Below are 22,161 nucleotides of genomic sequence, written 5' to 3' on the forward strand. Positions count from 1 at the left end.
GAAAAACAAAGAAAGAAAAACAAGACCTTAAGACTAATTACAAAAAAATCCCTCCAGTCTGATTGCCGGAGCTGATGTTAGTTGTGCGATCTCAAAGAGGAGAATTCCTCTAAAATCCAGAGAGCAATTAAAACAAATCTGCTAATGTATGTAGATTTAATCAATTAACACGTGACTCTTATAGATTAACCTCAGTGCTTAAAGGAATTAGAGGAATGTAATGGATTTAACTTGACAGTGAATTAGGGCTCTTTACTGAGACTGAACCAGTTCCTCAGTGTGTTCAGGAGAACCCTAATGAGAACCTGATTCACATTCCTGACCAGACCAGGCCGTTATTCTGCCACTGACCAGCAGCAAACCGTGGTACTGAGTGTCTGTATATTATTCATGCAGATGTTACATGATTCTGATTCATGTTCTGTAACAGTGACACAGCTCCATCACAATGCTCTAATACTCCTCACACTCATTCTAATCAAAAACTATTGATCTGGTGAAGTTCTCCAGATCTTCAGGACAGATGAGTTTACACTTCTGTGTGTTTCTCAGTAACACGAGCAACTGAGATTTATTTTCTCTTATTAATTAGAGAAAATAAAGAGAGAATAAAGAGAGACTGCTGAGGGGACGAGTGTTTATAGCTGAAGAGAGAGAGAATAAAGAGAGACTGCTGAGGGAACAAGTATTTATAGCTGATAGAACAGGAAGGAACTCACTTCATACAACATTAAATGTAACTAGAAATGGATAAAAAGTCCAGCGTGTCGTTCATTAAAACAGTCAGTAATTATCCATTGATTAATTTGTTCATTTTAAGTGCTGATCTTGGGTCATGTAGATCAGATCATATTCCAGAAATCATGTGTACATGAGAGGAGAACATCCTGAATCACACACCAGTCCTTTATGTATACACACACACACACACACACACATTAGTAACTCAGCAGTCAGAATAGAAAAAAACTATTCTCCTGCTGAAAGCTGCAGTATGTGAAACAGGAAGTCGCTTCTGCTGTCAGTTCATCCTGCATCTACGTTCTCCCATTAAGCTTCACACTGAGGTCACGTGGAGGAACTTTAACCCTGCAAATCTGCCCGTGGTTGAAGCAGGGACTAATAGAAAACAAGAGTGCAGGGCCGAGGTCCTGTTTTTCTTTTCCTGCTTTTTTCTTTTTTCTTCCAGCCTCTTTTCGCTCACAATCTGGGTCTGGTTACAGTTCACTGTTCACTGAAGCGCGACTGGAATGCCGAATTCAGTCCATTATTCTCATTAGAAGAAACAAAAGTATTTTGCAGGAATGTTCTTTAATAAATCATTGCTTGAGGATAAGGTGAGAATCTTTGTTATTATTTACTTAATCAACACATTCTGACCAATCAGAATCTAATCTTAACCATGCTTGGGTCACGCCATTACAGGAAAATAATCAAAATAATCTGCTTCAGTGTGCTACAGTAACATGTGATGTTGAATTGAGTTACTGTAGCACACTGAAGCAGATTATTTTCCTGGAACTGAATGACCCCCGGTGTTTTATTTATTTATTTATTTCTAATAATGTTGAACGTTCTGTGAAGCGAGTTCCAGCTTCACGTCTGACTGAGAGCGCTGACACTGGAGACTTCTTCCACGCATCACACAGAAATTCCAGAAAACTTCATTAATCCGTTTATGTGAGGCTTCTGCCGTACACACCCGTGAATGAGCCGTTGCTATGGAAATGATAGGGCGTTAGGTAAGGAGCTCATTAATACGAAGCTGTGATTGATGACTCCAGAGAGCAGACTGATTTAAATCTGAGTGAAAACAGTTTCTCTCCTCGTTTTTACAGCCCTATTAAAATGTTTATACTGGTCTCACCTCTATTCTGTATATTTTATTACTTTTCTCAGCTCTAGAACACCTGAACCGTCTACTCTGGTAATTAGCGGCAGCGGCAGCGGCAGCAGCAGTGTGCTACAGCGGAGCAATCACGGCGGAATTCTCCGGGACGAGCGCTGGGAAGGATTCTCGGCTTCAGTGCCGGAGAAGAAACACAGCTGATCCAGTCCTCAGATAATTATTGAGCTCGTTATGAGAGTTAAAGCTGAAACTGGGTGAGAAGGAGAATAAAAAGCAGTAGCATGCAGATGGAGGGCAGCATCACGGGCCAGTTGTGTAACCTGAACTGATCCGCTGTGGCTCTGTAATGTCTCTTCTGGTGTAAATATACTTCAGCTACACGGACAGGTCGTCGATACACACTTCTGTCAGATCTGTTCAGACTTCGGCGTGGTTCAATAACGCAATCTGATCTTCAGTTTGTTCTTCATCACCATCTCTGATGATGAAATGTTGGAAAGAGTAAACACAGATAAAAGCAGACAGAAACCATGCTGAAGTTCAGCGCAGAGCTGAGGGTGTGCTGTGTAGTGGTTGTGTAGTGTAGTGTAAGGGTAGTGGTAGTGGTAGTGTTGTGTGGTGTGTTGGGTTGTGTTGGTGTAGTGTTGGTGTAGTGTTAGGTTGTGTTGTGTAGTGTTGTGTTGTGTTGGTGTAGTGTAGTGTAGTGTAGTGTTGTGTTGGTGTAGTGTAGTGTAGTGTAGTGTAGTGTTGTGTTGTGTTGGTGTAGTGTAGTGTAAGTGTAGTGGTAGTGGTAGTGGTAGTGTTGTGTTGTGTGTTGGGTTGTGTTGGTGTAGTTTTGTGTTGTGTTGGTGTAGTGTTGGTGTAGTGTTAGGTTGTGTTGTGTAGTGTTGTGTTGTGTTGGTGTAGTGTAGTGTAAGTGTAGTGGTAGTGGTAGTGGTAGTGTTGTGTTGTGTGTTAGGTTGTGTTGGTGTAGTTTTGTGTTGTGTTGGTGTAGTGTTGGTGTAGTGTTAGGTTGTGTTGTGTAGTGTTGTGTTGTGTTGGTGTAGTGTAGTGTTGGTGTAGTGTAGTGTAGTGTTGTGTTGGTGTAGTGTAGTGTTATGTTTTTTGTTGGGTTGTGTTGGTGTAGTGTAGTGTTGTGTTGGTGTAGTGTAGTGTAAGTGTAGTGGTAGTGGTAGTGTTGTGTTGTGTGTTGTGTTGTGTAGTGTAGTGTTGTAGTGTAGTGTTGTGTTGGTGTAGTGTAGTGTTGGTGTAGTGTAGTGTTGTGTTGTGTTGTGTTGGTGTAGTGTAGTGTTGTGTTTTTTGTTAGGTTGTGTTGTGTAGTGTTGTGTTGTGTTGTGTTGTGTTGTGTTGTGTTGGTGTAGTGTAGTGTAGTGTAGTGTAGTGTAGTGTAGTGTAGTGTAGTGTAGTGTTGTGTTGGTGTAGTGTAGTGTAAGTGTAGTGGTAGTGGTAGTGTTGTGTGTTGGGTTGTGTTGGTGTAGTTTTGTGTTGTGTTGGTGTAGTGTTGGTGTAGTGTTAGGTTGTGTTGTGTAGTGTTGTGTTGTGTTGGTGTAGTGTAGTGTTGGTGTAGTGTAGTGTAGTGTTGTGTTGGTGTAGTGTAGTGTTGTGTTTTTTGTTGGGTTGTGTTGGTGTAGTGTAGTGTAGTGTAGTGTTGTGTTGGTGTAGTGTAGTGTAGTGTAAGTGTAGTGGTAGTGTTGGTGTAGTGTAGTGTAGTGTTGTGTTGGTGTAGTGTAGTGTTGTGTTTTTTGTTGGGTTGTGTTGGTGTAGTGTAGTGTTGTGTAGTGTAGTGTAGTGTTGTGTAGTGTAGTGTTGTGTTGGTGTAGTGTTGTGTTGGGTTGTGTTGGTGTAGTGTAGTGTTGTGTTGTAGTGTAGTGTAGTGTTGTGTTGGTGTAGTGTTGTGTTGTGTAGTGTAGTGTTGTAGTGTAGTGTTGTGTTGGTGTAGTGTTGGTGTAATGTTAGTGTAGTGTTTGTGTCAGTGTAATGTAGTGTTCGTGTCAGTGTAATGTAGTGTAGTGTTTGTGTAATGTAGTGTAGTGTTTGTGTCAGTGTAATGTTAGTGTAATGTAGTGTAGTGTTCGTGTCAGTGTAATGTTAGTGTAATGTAGTGTAGTGTTCGTGTCAGTGTAATGTAGTGTAGTGTTGTGTTGTAGTGTAGTGTAGTGTTGTGTTGTGTAGTGTTGTAGTGTAGTGTTGTGTTGGTGTAGTGTTGTGTTGTGTAGTGTTGTAGTGTAGTGTAGTGTTGTGTTGGTGTAGTGTTGTGTTGTGTAGTGTTGTAGTGTAGTGTTGTGTTGGTGTAGTGTTGGTGTAATGTTAGTGTAGTGTTTGTGTCAGTGTAATGTTAGTGTAATGTAGTGTTCGTGTCAGTGTAATGTTAGTGTAATGTAGTGTAGTGTTTGTGTCAGTGTAATGTTAGTGTAATGTAGTGTTCGTGTCAGTGTAATGTAGTGTAATGTAGTGTTCGTGTCAGTGTAATGTAGTGTAGTGTTTGTGTCAGTGTAGTGTTAGTGTAATGTAGTGTTCGTGTCAGTGTAATGTTAGTGTAATGTAGTGTTCGTGTCAGTGTAATGTAGTGTAATGTAGTGTTCGTGTCAGTGTAATGTAGTGTAGTGTTTGTGTCAGTGTAATGTTAGTGTAATGTAGTGTAGTGTTTGTGTCAGTGTAATGTTAGTGTAATGTAGTGTTCGTGTCAGTGTAATGTAGTGTAATGTAGTGTAGTGTTTGTGTCAGTGTAATGTTAGTGTAATGTAGTGTAGTGTTTGTGTCAGTGTAATGTTAGTGTAATGTAGTGTAGTGTTTGTGTCAGTGTAGTGTTAGTGTAATGTAGTGTAGTGTTTGTGTCAGTGTAATGTTAGTGTAATGTAGTGTAGTGTTTGTGTCAGTGTAATGTTAGTGTAATGTAGTGTAGTGTTTGTGTCAGTGTAGTGTTAGTGTAATGTAGTGTAGTGTTCGTGTCAGTGTAATGTTAGTGTAATGTATTGGAGTGTTTGTGTCAGTGTAATGTTAGTGTAATGTAGTGTTCGTGTCAGTGTAATGTAGTGTAGTGTTTGTGTCAGTGTAATGTTAGTGTAATGTAGTGTAGTGTAGTGTAATGTAGTGTATTGTAGTGTTTGTGTCAGTGTAATGTTAGTGTAATGTAGTGTTCGTGTCAGTGTAATGTAGTGTAGTGTTTGTGTCAGTGTAATGTAGTGTAGTGTTTGTGTCAGTGTAATGTTAGTGTAATGTAGTGTAGTGTTTGTGTCAGTGTAATGTAGTGTAGTGTTTGTGTCAGTGTAATGTAGTGTAGTGTTTGTGTCAGTGTAATGTTAGTGTAATGTAGTGTAGTGTTTGTGTCAGTGTAATGTAGTGTAGTGTTTGTGTCAGTGTAATGTTAGTGTAATGTAGTGTAGTGTTTGTGTCAGTGTAATGTAGTGTAGTGTTTGTGTCAGTGTAATGTTAGTGTAATGTAGTGTAGTGTTTGTGTCAGTGTAATGTTAGTGTAATGTAGTGTAGTGTTTGTGTCAGTGTAGTGTTAGTGTAATGTAGTGTAGTGTTCGTGTCAGTGTAATGTTAGTGTAATGTATTGTAGTGTTTGTGTCAGTGTAATGTTAGTGTAATGTAGTGTTCGTGTCAGTGTAATGTAGTGTAGTGTTTGTGTCAGTGTAATGTTAGTGTAATGTAGTGTAGTGTTTGTGTCAGTGTAATGTTAGTGTAATGTAGTGTTCGTGTCAGTGTAATGTTAGTGTAATGTAGTGTTCGTGTCAGTGTAATGTAGTGTAGTGTTTGTGTCAGTGTAATGTAGTGTAGTGTTTGTGTCAGTGTAATGTTAGTGTAATGTAGTGTAGTGTTTGTGTCAGTGTAATGTAGTGTAGTGTTTGTGTCAGTGTAATGTAGTGTAGTGTTTGTGTCAGTGTAATGTTAGTGTAATGTAGTGTAGTGTTTGTGTCAGTGTAATGTAGTGTAGTGTTTGTGTCAGTGTAATGTTAGTGTAATGTAGTGTAGTGTTTGTGTCAGTGTAATGTAGTGTAGTGTTTGTGTCAGTGTAATGTTAGTGTAATGTAGTGTAGTGTTTGTGTCAGTGTAATGTTAGTGTAATGTAGTGTTCGTGTTAGTGTAATGTAGTGTAGTGTTTGTGTCAGTGTAATGTAGTGTAGTGTTTGTGTCAGTGTAATGTTAGTGTAATGTAGTGTAGTGTTTGTGTCAGTGTAATGTTAGTGTAATGTTGTGTAGTGTTTGTGTCAGTGTAATGTTAGTGTAATGTAGTGTTCGTGTCAGTGTAATGTAGTGTAGTGTTTGTGTCAGTGTAATGTTAGTGTAATGTAGTGTAGTGTTTGTGTCAGTGTAATGTTAGTGTAATGTAGTGTAGTGTTTGTGTCAGTGTAATGTTAGTGTAATGTAGTGTAGTGTTTGTGTCAGTGTAATGTTAGTGTAATGTAGTGTAGTGTTTGTGTCAGTGTAATGTTAGTGTAATGTAGTGTAGTGTTTGTGTCAGTGTAATGTTAGTGTAATGTAGTGTTCGTGTCAGTGTAGTGTTAGTGTAATGTAGTGTAGTGTTCCTGTCAGTGTAATGTAGTGTAGTGTTGTGTTGTAGTGTAGTGTAGTGTTGTGTTGGTGTAGTGTTCTGTTGTGTAGTGTTGTAGTGTAGTGTTGTGTTGGTGTAGTGTTGGTGTAATGTTAGTGTAGTGTTTGTGTCAGTGTAATGTTAGTGTAATGTAGTGTTCGTGTCAGTGTAATGTTAGTGTAATGTAGTGTAGTGTTTGTGTCAGTGTAATGTTAGTGTAATGTAGTGTTCGTGTCAGTGTAATGTAGTGTAATGTAGTGTTCGTGTCAGTGTAATGTAGTGTAGTGTTTGTGTCAGTGTAGTGTTAGTGTAATGTAGTGTTCATGTCAGTGTAATGTTAGTGTAATGTAGTGTTCGTGTCAGTGTAATGTAGTGTAATGTAGTGTTCGTGTCAGTGTAATGTAGTGTAGTGTTTGTGTCAGTGTAGTGTTAGTGTAATGTAGTGTAGTGTTCGTGTCAGTGTAATGTTAGTGTAATGTAGTGTTCGTGTCAGTGTAATGTAGTGTAATGTAGTGTTCGTGTCAGTGTAATGTAGTGTAGTGTTTGTGTCAGTGTAGTGTTAGTGTAATGTAGCGTTCGTGTCAGTGTAATGTTAGTGTAATGTAGTGTTCGTGTCAGTGTAATGTAGTGTAATGTAGTGTTCGTGTCAGTGTAATGTAGTGTAGTGTTTGTGTCAGTGTAATGTTAGTGTAATGTAGTGTAGTGTTTGTGTCAGTGTAATGTTAGTGTAATGTAGTGTTCGTGTCAGTGTAATGTAGTGTAATGTAGTGTAGTGTTTGTGTCAGTGTAATGTTAGTGTAATGTAGTGTAGTGTTTGTGTCAGTGTAATGTTAGTGTAATGTAGTGTAGTGTTTGTGTCAGTGTAATGTTAGTGTAATGTAGTGTAGTGTTCGTGTCAGTGTAATGTTAGTGTAATGTAGTGTAGTGTTTGTGTCAGTGTAGTGTTAGTGTAATGTAGTGTAGTGTTTGTGTCAGTGTAATGTTAGTGTAATGTAGTGTAGTGTTTGTGTCAGTGTAATGTTAGTGTAATGTAGTGTAGTGTTTGTGTCAGTGTAATGTAGTGTAATGTAGTGTAGTGTTTGTGTCAGTGTAATGTTAGTGTAATGTAGTGTAGTGTTCGTGTCAGTGTAATGTTAGTGTAATGTAGTGTAGTGTTTGTGTCAGTGTAATGTTAGTGTAATGTAGTGTAGTGTTTGTGTCAGTGTAATGTTAGTGTAATGTAGTGTAGTGTTTGTGTCAGTGTAATGTTAGTGTAATGTAGTGTAGTGTTTGTGTCAGTGTAGTGTTAGTGTAATGTAGTGTAGTGTTTGTGTCAGTGTAATGTTAGTGTAATGTAGTGTAGTGTTTGTGTCAGTGTAATGTAGTGTAGTGTTTGTGTCAGTGTAATGTTAGTGTAATGTAGTGTTTGTGTCAGTGTAATGTTAGTGTAATGTAGTGTAGTGTTTGTGTCAGTGTAGTGTTAGTGTAATGTAGTGTAGTGTTTGTGTCAGTGTAATGTTAGTGTAATGTATTGTAGTGTTTGTGTCAGTGTAATGTTAGTGTAATGTAGTGTTCGTGTCAGTGTAATGTAGTGTAGTGTTTGTGTCAGTGTAATGTTAGTGTAATGTAGTGTAGTGTTTGTGTCAGTGTAATGTTAGTGTAATGTAGTGTTCGTGTCAGTGTAATGTTAGTGTAATGTAGTGTTCGTGTCAGTGCAGTGTTAGTGTAATGTAGTGTTTGTGTCAGTGTAATGTTAGTGTAATGTAGTGTAGTGTTTGTGTCAGTGTAATGTTAGTGTAATGTAGTGTTCGTGTCAGTGTAATGTTAGTGTAATGTATTGTAGTGTTTGTGTCAGTGTAATGTTAGTGTAATGTAGTGTTCGTGTCAGTGTAATGTTAGTGTAATGTAGTGTAGTGTTTGTGTCAGTGTAGTGTTAGTGTAATGTAGTGTAGTGTTCGTGTCAGTGTAATGTAGTGTAGTGTTTGTGTCAGTGTAATGTTAGTGTAATGTAGTGTTCGTGTCAGTGTAATGTAGTGTAATGTAGTGTTCGTGTCAGTGTAATGTAGTGTAATGTAGTGTAGTGTTCGTGTCAGTGTAATGTTAGTGTAATGTAGTGTTCGTGTCAGTGTAATGTAGTGTAATGTAGTGTTCGTGTCAGTGTAATGTAGTGTAGTGTTTGTGTCAGTGTAGTGTTAGTGTAATGTAGCGTTCGTGTCAGTGTAATGTTAGTGTAATGTAGTGTTCGTGTCAGTGTAATGTAGTGTAATGTAGTGTTCGTGTCAGTGTAATGTAGTGTAGTGTTTGTGTCAGTGTAATGTTAGTGTAATGTAGTGTAGTGTTTGTGTCAGTGTAATGTTAGTGTAATGTAGTGTTCGTGTCAGTGTAATGTAGTGTAATGTAGTGTAGTGTTTGTGTCAGTGTAATGTTAGTGTAATGTAGTGTAGTGTTTGTGTCAGTGTAATGTTAGTGTAATGTAGTGTAGTGTTTGTGTCAGTGTAGTGTTAGTGTAATGTAGTGTAGTGTTTGTGTCAGTGTAGTGTTAGTGTAATGTAGTGTAGTGTTTGTGTCAGTGTAGTGTTAGTGTAATGTAGTGTAGTGTTTGTGTCAGTGTAGTGTTAGTGTAATGTAGTGTAGTGTTCGTGTCAGTGTAATGTTAGTGTAATGTATTGTAGTGTTTGTGTCAGTGTAATGTTAGTGTAATGTAGTGTTCGTGTCAGTGTAATGTAGTGTAGTGTTTGTGTCAGTGTAATGTTAGTGTAATGTAGTGTAGTGTTTGTGTCAGTGTAATGTTAGTGTAATGTAGTGTTCGTGTCAGTGTAATGTTAGTGTAATGTAGTGTTCGTGTCAGTGTAATGTAGTGTAGTGTTTGTGTCAGTGTAATGTAGTGTAGTGTTTGTGTCAGTGTAATGTTAGTGTAATGTAGTGTAGTGTTTGTGTCAGTGTAATGTAGTGTAGTGTTTGTGTCAGTGTAATGTAGTGTAGTGTTTGTGTCAGTGTAATGTTAGTGTAATGTAGTGTAGTGTTTGTGTCAGTGTAATGTAGTGTAGTGTTTGTGTCAGTGTAATGTTAGTGTAATGTAGTGTAGTGTTTGTGTCAGTGTAATGTAGTGTAGTGTTTGTGTCAGTGTAATGTTAGTGTAATGTAGTGTAGTGTTTGTGTCAGTGTAATGTTAGTGTAATGTAGTGTAGTGTTTGTGTCAGTGTAATGTTAGTGTAATGTAGTGTAGTGTTTGTGTCAGTGTAATGTTAGTGTAATGTATTGTAGTGTTTGTGTCAGTGTAATGTTAGTGTAATGTAGTGTTCGTGTCAGTGTAATGTAGTGTAGTGTTTGTGTCAGTGTAATGTTAGTGTAATGTAGTGTAGTGTTTGTGTCAGTGTAATGTTAGTGTAATGTAGTGTTCGTGTCAGTGTAATGTTAGTGTAATGTAGTGTTCGTGTCAGTGTAATGTAGTGTAGTGTTTGTGTCAGTGTAATGTAGTGTAGTGTTTGTGTCAGTGTAATGTTAGTGTAATGTAGTGTAGTGTTTGTGTCAGTGTAATGTTAGTGTAATGTAGTGTTCGTGTCAGTGTAATGTTAGTGTAATGTAGTGTTCGTGTCAGTGTAGTGTCAGTGTAATGTAGTGTAGTGTTTGTGTCAGTGTAATATAGTGTAGTGTTCGTGTCAGTGTAGTGTTAGTGTAATGTAGTGTAGTGTTTGTGTCAGTGTAATGTTAGTGTAATGTAGTGTTCGTGTCAGTGTAATGTTAGTGTAATGTAGTGTAGTGTTGGTGTCAGTGTAATGTTAGTGTAATGTAGTGTAGTGTTTGTGTCAGTGTAATGTTAGTGTAATGTAGTGTAGTGTTTGTGTCAGTGTAATGTTAGTGTAATGTAGTGTAGTGTTTGTGTCAGTGTAATGTTAGTGTAATGTAGTGTAGTGTTTGTGTCAGTGTAATGTTAGTGTAATGTAGTGTAGTGTTTGTGTCAGTGTAATGTTAGTGTAATGTAGTGTTCGTGTCAGTGTAATGTTAGTGTAATGTAGTGTTCATGTTAGTGTAATGTTAGTGTAATGTAGTGTAGTGTTCGTGTCAGTGTAATGTTAGTGTAATGTAGCGTTCGTGTCAGTGTAATGTTAGTGTAATGTAGTGTAGTGTTCGTGTCAGTGTAATGTTAGTGTAATGTAGTGTTCGTGTCAGTGTAATGTTAGTGTAATGTAGTGTTCGTGTCAGTGTAATGTAGTGTAGTGTTCATGTCAGTGTAGTGTTAGTGTAATGTAGTGTTCGTGTCAGTGTAATGTTAGTGTAATGTAGTGTTCGTGTCAGTGTAATGTAGTGTAGTGTTCGTGTCAGTGTAATGTTAGTGTAATGTAGTGTTCGTGTCAGTGTAATGTTAGTGTAATGTAGTGTAGTGTTTGTGTCAGTGTAATGTAGTGTAGTGTTCATGTCAGTGTAGTGTTAGTGTAATGTAGTGTTCGTGTCAGTGTAATGTTAGTGTAATGTAGTGTTCGTGTCAGTGTAGTGTTAGTGTAATGTAGTGTAGTGTTTGTGTCAGTGTAATGTTAGTGTAATGTAGTGTTCGTGTCAGTGTAATGTTAGTGTAATGTAGTGTAGTGTTTGTGTCAGTGTAATGTTAGTGTAATGTAGTGTTCGTGTCAGTGTAATGTTAGTGTAATGTAGTGTTCGTGTCAGTGTAGTGTTAGTGTAATGTAGTGTAGTGTTTGTGTCAGTGTAATGTTAGTGTAATGTAGTGTAGTGTTTGTGTCAGTGTAATGTTAGTGTAATGTAGTGTTCGTGTCAGTGTAATGTTAGTGTAATGTAGTGTAGTGTTTGTGTCAGTGTAATGTTAGTGTAATGTAGTGTTCGTGTCAGTGTAATGTAGTGTAGTGTTTGTGTCAGTGTAATGTTAGTGTAATGTAGTGTAGTGTTTGTGTCAGTGTAATGTTAGTGTAATGTAGTGTAGTGTTTGTGTCAGTGTAGTGTTAGTGTAATGTAGTGTAGTGTTCGTGTCAGTGTAATGTTAGTGTAATGTATTGTAGTGTTTGTGTCAGTGTAATGTTAGTGTAATGTAGTGTTCGTGTCAGTGTAATGTAGTGTAGTGTTTGTGTCAGTGTAATGTTAGTGTAATGTAGTGTAGTGTTTGTGTCAGTGTAATGTTAGTGTAATGTAGTGTTCGTGTCAGTGTAATGTTAGTGTAATGTAGTGTTCGTGTCAGTGTAATGTTAGTGTAATGTAGTGTTCGTGTCAGTGTAATGTAGTGTAGTGTTCATGTCAGTGTAGTGTTAGTGTAATGTAGTGTTCGTGTCAGTGTAATGTTAGTGTAATGTAGTGTAGTGTTTGTGTCAGTGTAATGTTAGTGTAATGTAGTGTTCGTGTCAGTGTAATGTAGTGTAGTGTTTGTGTCAGTGTAATGTTAGTGTAATGTTGTGTAGTGTTTGTGTCAGTGTAATGTTAGTGTAATGTAGTGTTCGTGTCAGTGTAATGTTAGTGTAATGTAGTGTAGTGTTTGTGTCAGTGTAATGTTAGTGTAATGTAGTGTAGTGTTTGTGTCAGTGTAATGTTAGTGTAATGTAGTGTAGTGTTTGTGTCAGTGTAATGTTAGTGTAATGTAGTGTTCGTGTCAGTGTAATGTAGTGTAGTGTTCATGTCAGTGTAGTGTTAGTGTAATGTAGTGTAGTGTTTGTGTCAGTGTAATGTTAGTGTAATGTAGTGTTCGTGTCAGTGTAATGTTAGTGTAATGTAGTGTTCGTGTCAGTGTAATGTTAGTGTAATGTAGTGTTCATGTTAGTGTAATGTAGTGTAGTGTTCGTGTCAGTGTAATGTTAGTGTAATGTAGCGTTCGTGTCAGTGTAATGTTAGTGTAATGTAGCGTTCGTGTCAGTGTAATGTTAGTGTAATGTAGTGTTCGTGTCAGTGTAATGTAGTGTAGTGTTCGTGTCAGTGTAATGTTAGTGTAATGTAGTGTTCGTGTCAGTGTAATGTTAGTGTAATGTAGCGTTCGTGTCAGTGTAATGTTAGTGTAATGTAGTGTTCATGTTAGTGTAATGTAGTGTAGTGTTCGTGTCAGTGTAATGTTAGTGTAATGTAGTGTAGTGTTTGTGTCAGTGTAATGTTAGTGTAATGTAGTGTTCGTGTCAGTGTAATGTTAGTGTAATGTAGCGTTCGTGTCAGTGTAATGTTAGTGTAATGTAGTGTTCGTGTCAGTGTAATGTTAGTGTAATGTAGTGTTCGTGTCAGTGTAATGTTAGTGTAATGTAGTGTTCGTGTCAGTGTAGTGTTAGTGTAATGTAGTGTAGTGTTTGTGTCAGTGTAATGTTAGTGTAATGTAGTGTTCGTGTCAGTGTAATGTTAGTGTAATGTAGCGTTCGTGTCAGTGTAATGTTAGTGTAATGTAGCGTTCGTGTCAGTGTAATGTTAGTGTAATGTAGTGTTCATGTTAGTGTAATGTAGTGTAGTGTTCGTGTCAGTGTAATGTTAGTGTAATGTAGTGTAGTGTTCGTGTCAGTGTAATGTTAGTGTAATGTAGTGTTCGTGTCAGTGTAATGTTAGTGTAATGTAGTGTTCGTGTCAGTGTAATGTAGTGTAGTGTTCGTGTCAGTGTAATGTTAGTGTAATGTAGTGTAGTGTTCGTGTCAGTGTAATGTTAGTGTAATGTAGTGTTCGTGTCAGTGTAATGTTAGTGTAATGTAGCGTTCGTGTCAGTGTAATGTTAGTGTAATGTAGCGTTCGTGTCAGTGTAATGTTAGTGTAATGTAGTGTTCATGTTAGTGTAATGTAGTGTAGTGTTCGTGTCAGTGTAATGTTAGTGTAATGTAGTGTAGTGTTCGTGTCAGTGTAATGTTAGTGTAATGTAGTGTTCGTGTCAGTGTAATGTTAGTGTAATGTAGCGTTCGTGTCAGTGTAATGTTAGTGTAATGTAGTGTAGTGTTCGTGTCAGTGTAATGTTAGTGTAATGTAGCGTTCGTGTCAGTGTAATGTTAGTGTAATGTAGTGTAGTGTTCGTGTCAGTGTAGTGTTAGTGTAATGTAGTGTAGTGTTTGTGTCAGTGTAATGTTAGTGTAGAGTAGTGTGGTGTGATGTAGTGTATTGTAGTGTAGTGTAGGGTAGTGTAGTGTACTGTAGTGTAGTGTTGTGTCAGTGTAGTGTTAGTGTAATGTAGTGTTCATGTCAGTGTAATGTTAGTGTAATGTTGTGTAGTGTTTGTGTCAGTGTAATGTTAGTGTAATGTAGTGTTCGTGTCAGTGTAATGTTAGTGTAATATAGTGTAGTGTTTGTGTCAGTGTAATGTTAGTGTAATGTTAGTGTAATGTAGTGTAGTGTTTGTGTCAGTGTAATGTTAGTGTAATGTAGTGTAGTGTTTGTGTCAGTGTAATGTTAGTGTAATGTAGTGTAGTGTTTGTGTCAGTGTAATGTTAGTGTAATGTAGTGTAGTGTTAGTGTAGTGTTAGTGTAATGTAGTGTAGTGTTTGTGTCAGTGTAATGTTAGTGTAATGTAGTGTAGTGTTAGTGTAGTGTTAGTGTAGTGTAGTGTTAGTGTAGTGTTAGTGTAGTGTAGTGTAGTGTTAGTGTCAGTGTAATGTTAGTGTAATGTTGTGTAGTGTTTGTGTCAGTGTAATGTTAGTGTAATGTAGTGTAGTGTTTGTGTCAGTGTAATGTTAGTGTAATGTAGTGTAGTGTTTGTGTCAGTGTAATGTTAGTGTAATGTAGTGTAGTGTTTGTGTCAGTGTAATGTAGTGTAGTGTTTGTGTCAGTGTAATGTTAGTGTAATGTAGTGTTCGTGTCAGTGTAATGTAGTGTAGTGTTGTGTTGGTGTAGTGTTAGTGTAATGTAGTGTAGTGTAGTGTAGTGTAGTGTAAGTGTAGTGTAATGTAGTGTTAGTGTCAGTGTAGTGTTAGTGTAGTGTAGTGTTAGTGTCAGTGTAATGTTAGTGTAGTGTAGTGTTAGTGTAGTGTAGTGTAGTGTAGTGTTCGTGTCAGTGTAATGTAGTGTAGTGTTGTGTTGGTGTAGTGTTAGTGTAATGTAGTGTAGTGTTCGTGTCAGTGTAATGTTAGTGTAATGTAGTGTTCGTGTCAGTGTAATGTAGTGTAGTGTTCGTGTCAGTGTAGTGTTAGTGTAATGTAGTGTAGTGTTTGTGTCAGTGTAATGTTAGTGTAATGTAGTGTTCGTGTGAGTGTAATGTTAGTGTAATGTAGTGTTCGTGTCAGTGTAATGTAGTGTAATGTAGTGTTCGTGTCAGTGTAATGTTAGTGTAATGTAGTGTTCGTGTCAGTGTAGTGTTAGTGTAATGTAGTGTTCGTGTCAGTGTAATGTAGTGTAGTGTTCATGTCAGTGTAGTGTTAGTGTAATGTAGTGTTCGTGTCAGTGTAATGTTAGTGTAATGTAGTGTTCGTGTCAGTGTAGTGTTAGTGTAATGTAGTGTAGTGTTTGTGTCAGTGTAATGTTAGTGTAATGTAGTGTTCGTGTCAGTGTAGTGTCAGTGTAATGTAGTGTAGTGTTTGTGTCAGTGTAATGTTAGTGTAATGTAGTGTAGTGTTTGTGTCAGTGTAATGTTAGTGTAATGTTGTGTAGTGTTTGTGTCAGTGTAATGTTAGTGTAATGTAGTGTAGTGTTTGTGTCAGTGTAGTGTTAGTGTAATGTAGTGTAGTGTTTGTGTCAGTGTAATGTTAGTGTAATGTAGTGTAGTGTTCGTGTCAGTGTAATGTTAGTGTAATATAGTGTTCGTGTCAGTGTAATGTTAGTGTAATGTAGTGTAGTGTAGTGTAGTGTAGTGTAGTGTCAGTGTAATGTAGTGTAGTGTTTGTGTCAGTGTAATGTTAGTGTAATGTAGTGTTCGTGTCAGTGTAATGTTAGTGTAATGTAGTGTTCGTGTCAGTGTAGTGTTAGTGTAATGTAGTGTAGTGTTTGTGTCAGTGTAATGTTAGTGTAATGTAGTGTTCGTGTCAGTGTAATGTTAGTGTAATGTAGTGTTCGTGTCAGTGTAATGTTAGTGTAATGTAGTGTTCGTGTCAGTGTAATGTAGTGTAGTGTTCATGTCATTGTAGTGTTAGTGTAATGTAGTGTAGTGTTTGTGTCAGTGTAATGTTAGTGTAATGTAGTGTTCGTGTCAGTGTAATGTTAGTGTAATGTAGTGTAGTGTTCGTGTCAGTGTAGTGTTAGTGTAATGTAGTGTTCGTGTCAGTGTAATGTTAGTGTAATGTAGTGTAGTGTTCGTGTCAGTGTAATGTTAGTGTAATATAGTGTTCGTGTCAGTGTAATGTTAGTGTAATGTAGTGTTCGTGTCAGTGTAATGTAGTGTAGTGTTCGTGTCAGTGTAGTGTTAGTGTAATGTAGTGTTCGTGTCAGTGTAATGTAGTGTAGTGTTCATGTCAGTGTAGTGTTAGTGTAATGTAGTGTTCGTGTCAGTGTAATGTTAGTGTAATGTAGTGTTCGTGTCAGTGTAATGTTAGTGTAATGTAGTGTAGTGTTTGTGTAGTGTAGTGTTTGTGTCAGTGTAATGTTAGTGTAATGTAGTGTAGTGTCAGTGTAATGTAGTGTAGTGTTAGTGTCAGTGTATGTTAGTGTAATGTAGTGTAGTGTTAGTGTAGTGTCAGTGTAGTGTTAGTGTAGTGTAGTGTTCGTGTCAGTGTAATGTAGTGTAGTGTTGTGTCAGTGTAGTGTTAGTGTAGTGTAGTGTAGTGTTTGTGTCAGTGTAATGTTAGTGTAATGTAGTGTAGTGTTTGTGTCAGTGTAATGTTAGTGTAATGTAGTGTAGTGTTTGTGTCAGTGTAATGTTAGTGTAATGTAGTGTTAGTGTCAGTGTAATGTTAGTGTAGTGTAGTGTTCGTGTCAGTGTAATGTTAGTGTAGTGTAGTGTAGTGTTAGTGTAGTGTAGTGTAGTGTAGTGTGTAGTGTAGTGTAGTGTAATGTTAGTGTAATGTAGTGTAGTGTTCGTGTCAGTGTAGTGTTAGTGTTAAGTGTAGTGTAGTGTAGTGTTAGTGTAGTGTAGTGTTCGTGTCAGTGTAGTGTTAGTGTAATGTAGTGTTAGTGTAGTGTAGTGTAGTGTTAGTGTAGTGTTTGTGTCAGTGTAATGTTAGTGTGGTGTGGTGTAGTGTAGTGTAGTGTAGTGTTAGTGTAGTGTAGTGTAGTGTAGTGTAGTGTTAGTGTAGTGTAGCGTTCGTGTCAGTGTAATGTTAGTGTAATGTAGCGTTCGTGTCAGTGTAATGTTAGTGTAATGTAGTGTTCATGTTATTGTAATGTAGTGTAGTGTTCGTGTCAGTGTAATGTTAGTGTAATGTAGTGTAGTGTTTGTGTCAGTGTAGTGTAGTGTAGTGTAGTGTAGTGTTAGTGTAGTGTTAGTGTTAGTGTAGTGTAGTGTAGTGTAGTGTAGTGTAGTGTAGTGTTAGTGTAGTGTAGTGTAGTGTAGTGTAGTGTAGTGTTAGTGTAGTGTAGTGTAGTGTAGTGTTAGTGTAGTGTAGTGTAGTGTAGTGTAGTGTTAGTGTAGTGTAGTGTTAGTGTAGTGTAGTGTAGTGTTAGTGTAGTGTAGTGTAGTGTTAGTGTAGTGTAGTGTAGTGTAGTGTTAGTGTAGTGTAGTGTAGTGTAGTGTAGTGTAGTGTAGTGTAGTGTAGTGTAGTGTAGTGTAGTGTAGTGTAGTGTAGTGTAGTGTAGTGTAGTGTAGTGTTAGTGTAGTGTAGTGTAGTGTAGTGTAGTGTAGTGTAGTGTAGTGTTAGTGTAGTGTAGTGTAGTGTTAGTGTAGTGTAGTGTAGTGTAGTGTACTGTAGTGTAGTGTAGTGTAGTGTAGTGTAGTGTAGTGTAGTGTAGTGTTAGTGTAGTGTAGTGTAGTGTAGTGTAGTGTAGTGTAGTGTAGTGTAGTGTAGTGTAGTGTAGTGTAGTGTAGTGTTAGTGTAGTGTAGTGTAGTGTTAGTGTAGTGTAGTGTAGTGTAGTGTAGTGTTAGTGTAGTGTAGTGTAGTGTTAGTGTAGTGTAGTGTAGTGTAGTGTAGTGTAGTGTTAGTGTAGTGTAGTGTAGTGTAGTGTAGTGTAGTGTAGTGTAGTGTAGTGTTAGTGTAGTGTAGTGTAGTGTAGTGTAGTGTAGTGTAGTGTAGTGTTAGTGTAGTGTAGTGTAGTGTTAGTGTAGTGTAGTGTAGTGTAGTGTTAGTGTAGTGTAGTGTAGTGTTAGTGTAGTGTAGTGTAGTGTAGTGTAGTGTAGTGCAGAGTTGTGTAGTGTAGTGTAGTGTAGTGTAGTGTAGTGTAGTGTTAGTGTAGTGTAGTGTTAGTGTAGTGTAGTGTAGTGTAGTGTAGTGTTAGTGTAGTGTAGTGTAGTGTAGTGTAGTGTAGTGTAGTGTTAGTGTAGTGTAGTGTAGTGTTAGTGTAGTGTAGTGTAGTGTAGTGTTAGTGTAGTGTAGTGTTAGTGTAGTGTAGTGTAGTGTAGTGTAGTGTTAGTGTAGTGTAGTGTAGTGTTAGTGTAGTGTAGTGTAGTGTAGTGTAGTGTAGTGTTAGTGTAGTGTAGTGTTAGTGTAGTGTAGTGTAGTGTTAGTGTAGTGTAGTGTAGTGTAGTGTAGTGTAGTGTTAGTGTAGTGTAGTGTAGTGTTAGTGTAGTGTAGTGTAGTGTTAGTGTAGTGTAGTGTAGTGTAGTGTAGTGTAGTGTTAGTGTAGTGTAGTGTAGTGTTAGTGTAGTGTAGTGTAGTGTAGTGTTAGTGTAGTGTAGTGTAGTGTAGTGTAGTGTTAGTGTAGTGTTAGTGTAGTGTAGTGTAGTGTTAGTGTAGTGTAGTGTTAGTGTAGTGTAGTGTAGTGTTAGTGTAGTGTAGTGTAGTGTAGTGTAGTGTTAGTGTAGTGTAGTGTAGTGTAGTGTAGTGTTAGTGTAGTGTAGTGTTAGTGTAGTGTAGTGTAGTGTTAGTGTAGTGTTAGTGTAGTGTAGTGTAGTGTTAGTGTAGTGTAGTGTAGTGTAGTGTTAGTGTTAGTGTAGTGTAGTGTAGTGTTAGTGTAGTGTAGTGTAGTGTAGTGTTAGTGTAGTGTAGTGTAGTGTTAGTGTAGTGTAGTGTAGTGTAGTGTAGTGTAGTGTAGTGTAGTGTAGTGTAGTGTAGTGTAGTGTAGTGTAGTGTAGTGTAGTGTAGTGTAGTGTAGTGTTAGTGTAGTGTAGTGTTAGTGTAGTGTAGTGTAGTGTAGTGTTAGTGTAGTGTAGTGTAGTGTAGTGTAGTGTTAGTGTAGTGTTAGTGTAGTGTAGTGTAGTGTAGTGTTAGTGTAGTGTAGTGTAGTGTAGTGTTAGTGTAGTGTAGTGTTAGTGTAGTGTAGTGTTAGTGTAGTGTAGTGTTAGTGTAGTGTAGTGTAGTGTAGTGTAGTGTTAGTGTAGTGTAGTGTTAGTGTAGTGTAGTGTTAGTGTAGTGTTAGTGTAGTGTAGTGTAGTGTAGTGTAGTGTAGTGTTAGTGTAGTGTAGTGTTAGTGTAGTGTAGTGTAGTGTTAGTGTAGTGTAGTGTAGTGTTAGTGTAGTGTTAGTGTAGTGTAGTGTTAGTGTAGTGTAGTGTAGTGTAGTGTAGTGTTAGTGTAGTGTAGTGTAGTGTTAGTGTAGTGTAGTGTAGTGTTAGTGTAGTGTAGTGTAGTGTAGTGTTAGTGTAGTGTAGTGTAGTGTAGTGTTAGTGTAGTGTAGTGTAGTGTAGTGTAGTGTTAGTGTAGTGTAGTGTAGTGTTAGTGTAGTGTAGTGTAGTGTAGTGTTAGTGTAGTGTAGTGTAGTGTTAGTGTAGTGTAGTGTAGTGTAGTGTAGTGTTAGTGTAGTGTAGTGTAGTGTAGTGTAGTGTTAGTGTAGTGTTAGTGTAGTGTAGTGTAGTGTAGTGTAGTGTAGTGTAGTGTAGTGTAGTGTAGTGTAGTGTTAGTGTAGTGTAGTGTAGTGTAGTGTAGTGTAGTGTAGTGTAGTGTAGTGTAGTGTAGTGTTAGTGTAGTGTAGTGTAGTGTAGTGTAGTGTTAGTGTAGTGTAGTGTAGTGTAGTGTAGTGTTAGTGTAGTGTAGTGTAGTGTAGTGTAGTGTAGTGTAGTGTTAGTGTAGTGTAGTGTAGTGTAGTGTAGTGTAGTGTAGTGTTAGTGTAGTGTAGTGTTAGTGTAGTGTAGTGTAGTGTAGTGTTAGTGTAGTGTAGTGTAGTGTTAGTGTATTGTAGTGTAGTGTAGTGTAGTGTAGTGTAGTGTTAGTGTAGTGTAGTGTAGTGTAGTGTAGTGTTAGTGTAGTGTAGTGTAGTGTAGTGTAGTGTAGTGTTAGTGTAGTGTAGTGTAGTGTAGTGTAGTGTAGTGTAGTGTTAGTGTAGTGTAGTGTAGTGTAGTGTAGTGTTAGTGTAGTGTAGTGTAGTGTTAGTGTAGTGTAGTGTAGTGTAGTGTAGTGTAGTGTTAGTGTAGTGTAGTGTTAGTGTAGTGTAGTGTAGTGTTAGTGTAGTGTAGTGTAGTGTAGTGTAGTGTTAGTGTAGTGTAGTGTAGTGTTAGTGTAGTGTAGTGTAGTGTAGTGTAGTGTAGTGTTAGTGTAGTGTAGTGTAGTGTAGTGTAGTGTTAGTGTAGTGTAGTGTAGTGTTAGTGTAGTGTAGTGTAGTGTAGTGTAGTGTTAGTGTAGTGTAGTGTTAGTGTAGTGTAGTGTAGTGTTAGTGTAGTGTAGTGTAGTGTAGTGTTAGTGTAGTGTAGTGTAGTGTTAGTGTAGTGTAGTGTAGTGTAGTGTAGTGTAGTGTAGTGTAGTGTTAGTGTAGTGTAGTGTTAGTGTAGTGTAGTGTTAGTGTAGTGTAGTGTAGTGTAGTGTAGTGTTAGTGTAGTGTAGTGTAGTGTAGTGTTAGTGTAGTGTAGTGTAGTGTAGTGTAGTGTTAGTGTAGTGTAGTGTAGTGTAGTGTAGTGTAGTGTAGTGTTAGTGTAGTGTAGTGTAGTGTTAGTGTAGTGTAGTGTAGTGTAGTGTTAGTGTAGTGTAGTGTAGTGTTAGTGTAGTGTAGTGTAGTGTTAGTGTAGTGTAGTGTTAGTGTAGTGTTAGTGTAGTGTAGTGTAGTGTAGTGTAGTGTTAGTGTAGTGTAGTGTAGTGTAGTGTTAGTGTAGTGTTAGTGTAGTGTAGTGTTAGTGTAGTGTAGTGTAGTGTAGTGTTAGTGTAGTGTAGTGTTAGTGTAGTGTAGTGTAGTGTAGTGTTAGTGTAGTGTAGTGTAGTGTAAGTGTAGTGTAGTGTTAGTGTAGTGTAGTGTAGTGTTAGTGTAGTGTAGTGTAGTGTAGTGTTAGTGTAGTGTAGTGTTAGTGTAGTGTAGTGTAGTGTAGTGTTAGTGTAGTGTAGTGTTAGTGTAGTGTAGTGTAGTGTAGTGTAGTGTTAGTGTAGTGTAGTGTTAGTGTAGTGTTAGTGTAGTGTAGTGTAGTGTAGTGTTAGTGTAGTGTAGTGTAGTGTAGTGTAGTGTTAGTGTAGTGTAGTGTAGTGTAGTGTAGTGTTAGTGTAGTGTTAGTGTAGTGTAGTGTTAGTGTAGTGTAGTGTAGTGTTAGTGTAGTGTAGTGTAGTGTAGTGTTAGTGTAGTGTTAGTGTAGTGTAGTGTAGTGTAGTGTTAGTGTAGTGTAGTGTAGTGTTAGTGTAGTGTAGTGTAGTGTAGTGTTAGTGTAGTGTAGTGTAGTGTAGTGTAGTGTTAGTGTAGTGTTAGTGCAGTGTAGTGTAGTGTTAGTGCAGTGTAGTGTAGTGTTAGTGTAGTGTTAGTGTAGTGTAGGGTAGTGTTAGTGTAGTGTAGTGTAGTGGTAGTGTAGTGTAGTGCAGTGTTAGTGTAGTGTAGTGTTAGTGTAGTGTAGTGTTAGTGTAGTGTAGTGTAGTGTTAGTGTAGTGTAGTGTTAGTGTAGTGTAGTGTAGTGTTAGTGTAGTGTTAGTGTAGTGTAGTGTAGTGTTAGTGTAGTGTAGTGTTAGTGTAGTGTAGTGTAGTGTTAGTGTAGTGTTAGTGTAGTGTAGTGTTAGTGTAGTGTAGTGTAGTGTAGTGTAGTGTTAGTGTAGTGGTAGTGTAGTGTAGTGTAGTGTAGTGTAGTGTCAGTGTACTGTAATGTTAGTGTAGAGTAGTGTAGTGTAGTGTAGTGTCAGTGTACTGTAGTGTAGTGTAGTGTAGTGTAGTGTAGTGTAGTGTTAGTGTAGTGTAGTGTAGTGTAGTGTTAGTGTAGTGTAGTGTAGTGTAGTGTAGTGTAGTGTAGTGTAGTGTAGTGTAGTGTTAGTGTAGTGTTAGTGTAGTGTAGTGTAGTGTAGTGTAGTGTAGTGTTAGTGTAGTGTAGTGTAGTGTAGTGTTAGTGTAGTGTAGTGTAGTGTAGTGGTAGTGTAGTGGTAGTGTAGTGTAGTGTAGTGTAGTGTTAGTGTAGTGTAGTGTAGTGTTAGTGTAGTGTAGTGTAGTGTAGTGTTAGTGTAGTGTAGTGTAGTGTAGTGTTAGTGTAGTGTAGTGTAGTGTTAGTGTAGTGTAGTGTAGTGTTAGTGTAGTGTTAGTGTAGTGTAGTGTAGTGTTAGTGTAGTGTAGTGTAGTGTAGTGTAGTGCAGTGCAGTGTTAGTGTAGTGTAGTGTAGTGTAGTGTTAGTGTTAGTGTAGTGTAGTGTAGTGTTAGTGTAGTGTAGTGTAGTGTAGTGTAGTGTAGTGTTAGTGTAGTGTTAGTGTAGTGTAGTGTAGTGTAGTGTTAGTGTAGTGTTAGTGTAGTGTAGTGTTAGTGTAGTGTAGTGTAGTGTAGTGTAGTGTAGTGTAGTGTAGTGTAGTGTAGTGTAGTGTAGTGTAGTGTAGTGTTAGTGTAGTGTTAGTGTAGTGTAGTGTAGTGTAGTGTAGTGTAGTGTAGTGTAGTGTTAGTGTAGTGTAGTGTAGTGTAGTGTTAGTGTAGTGTAGTGTAGTGTAGTGTTAGTGTAGTGTAGTGTAGTG

General features: G+C 37.8%; 1 long non-coding RNA gene across 2 annotated transcripts; it reads left to right on the top strand.

Moving 5' to 3' along the window:
* The first annotated feature begins 1,141 nt into the window (after positions 1-1,141).
* On the top strand, positions 1,142-4,859 carry LOC131358049 (uncharacterized). 2 transcript variants are annotated; one of them, XR_009205337.1, is made up of 4 exons: positions 1,142-1,337; positions 1,585-1,742; positions 1,900-3,940; positions 3,979-4,859. It is a non-coding gene; the product is annotated as an uncharacterized LOC131358049 (long non-coding RNA). The 2 variants fall into 2 exon arrangements; XR_009205336.1 differs by having other exon boundaries at positions 1,900-4,859.
* Positions 4,860-22,161: the final 17,302 nt, after the last annotated feature.

Source organism: Hemibagrus wyckioides, linkage group LG08 (assembly GCF_019097595.1).
Source record: "Hemibagrus wyckioides isolate EC202008001 linkage group LG08, SWU_Hwy_1.0, whole genome shotgun sequence".
NCBI classification, from domain to species: domain Eukaryota; kingdom Metazoa; phylum Chordata; class Actinopteri; order Siluriformes; family Bagridae; genus Hemibagrus; species Hemibagrus wyckioides.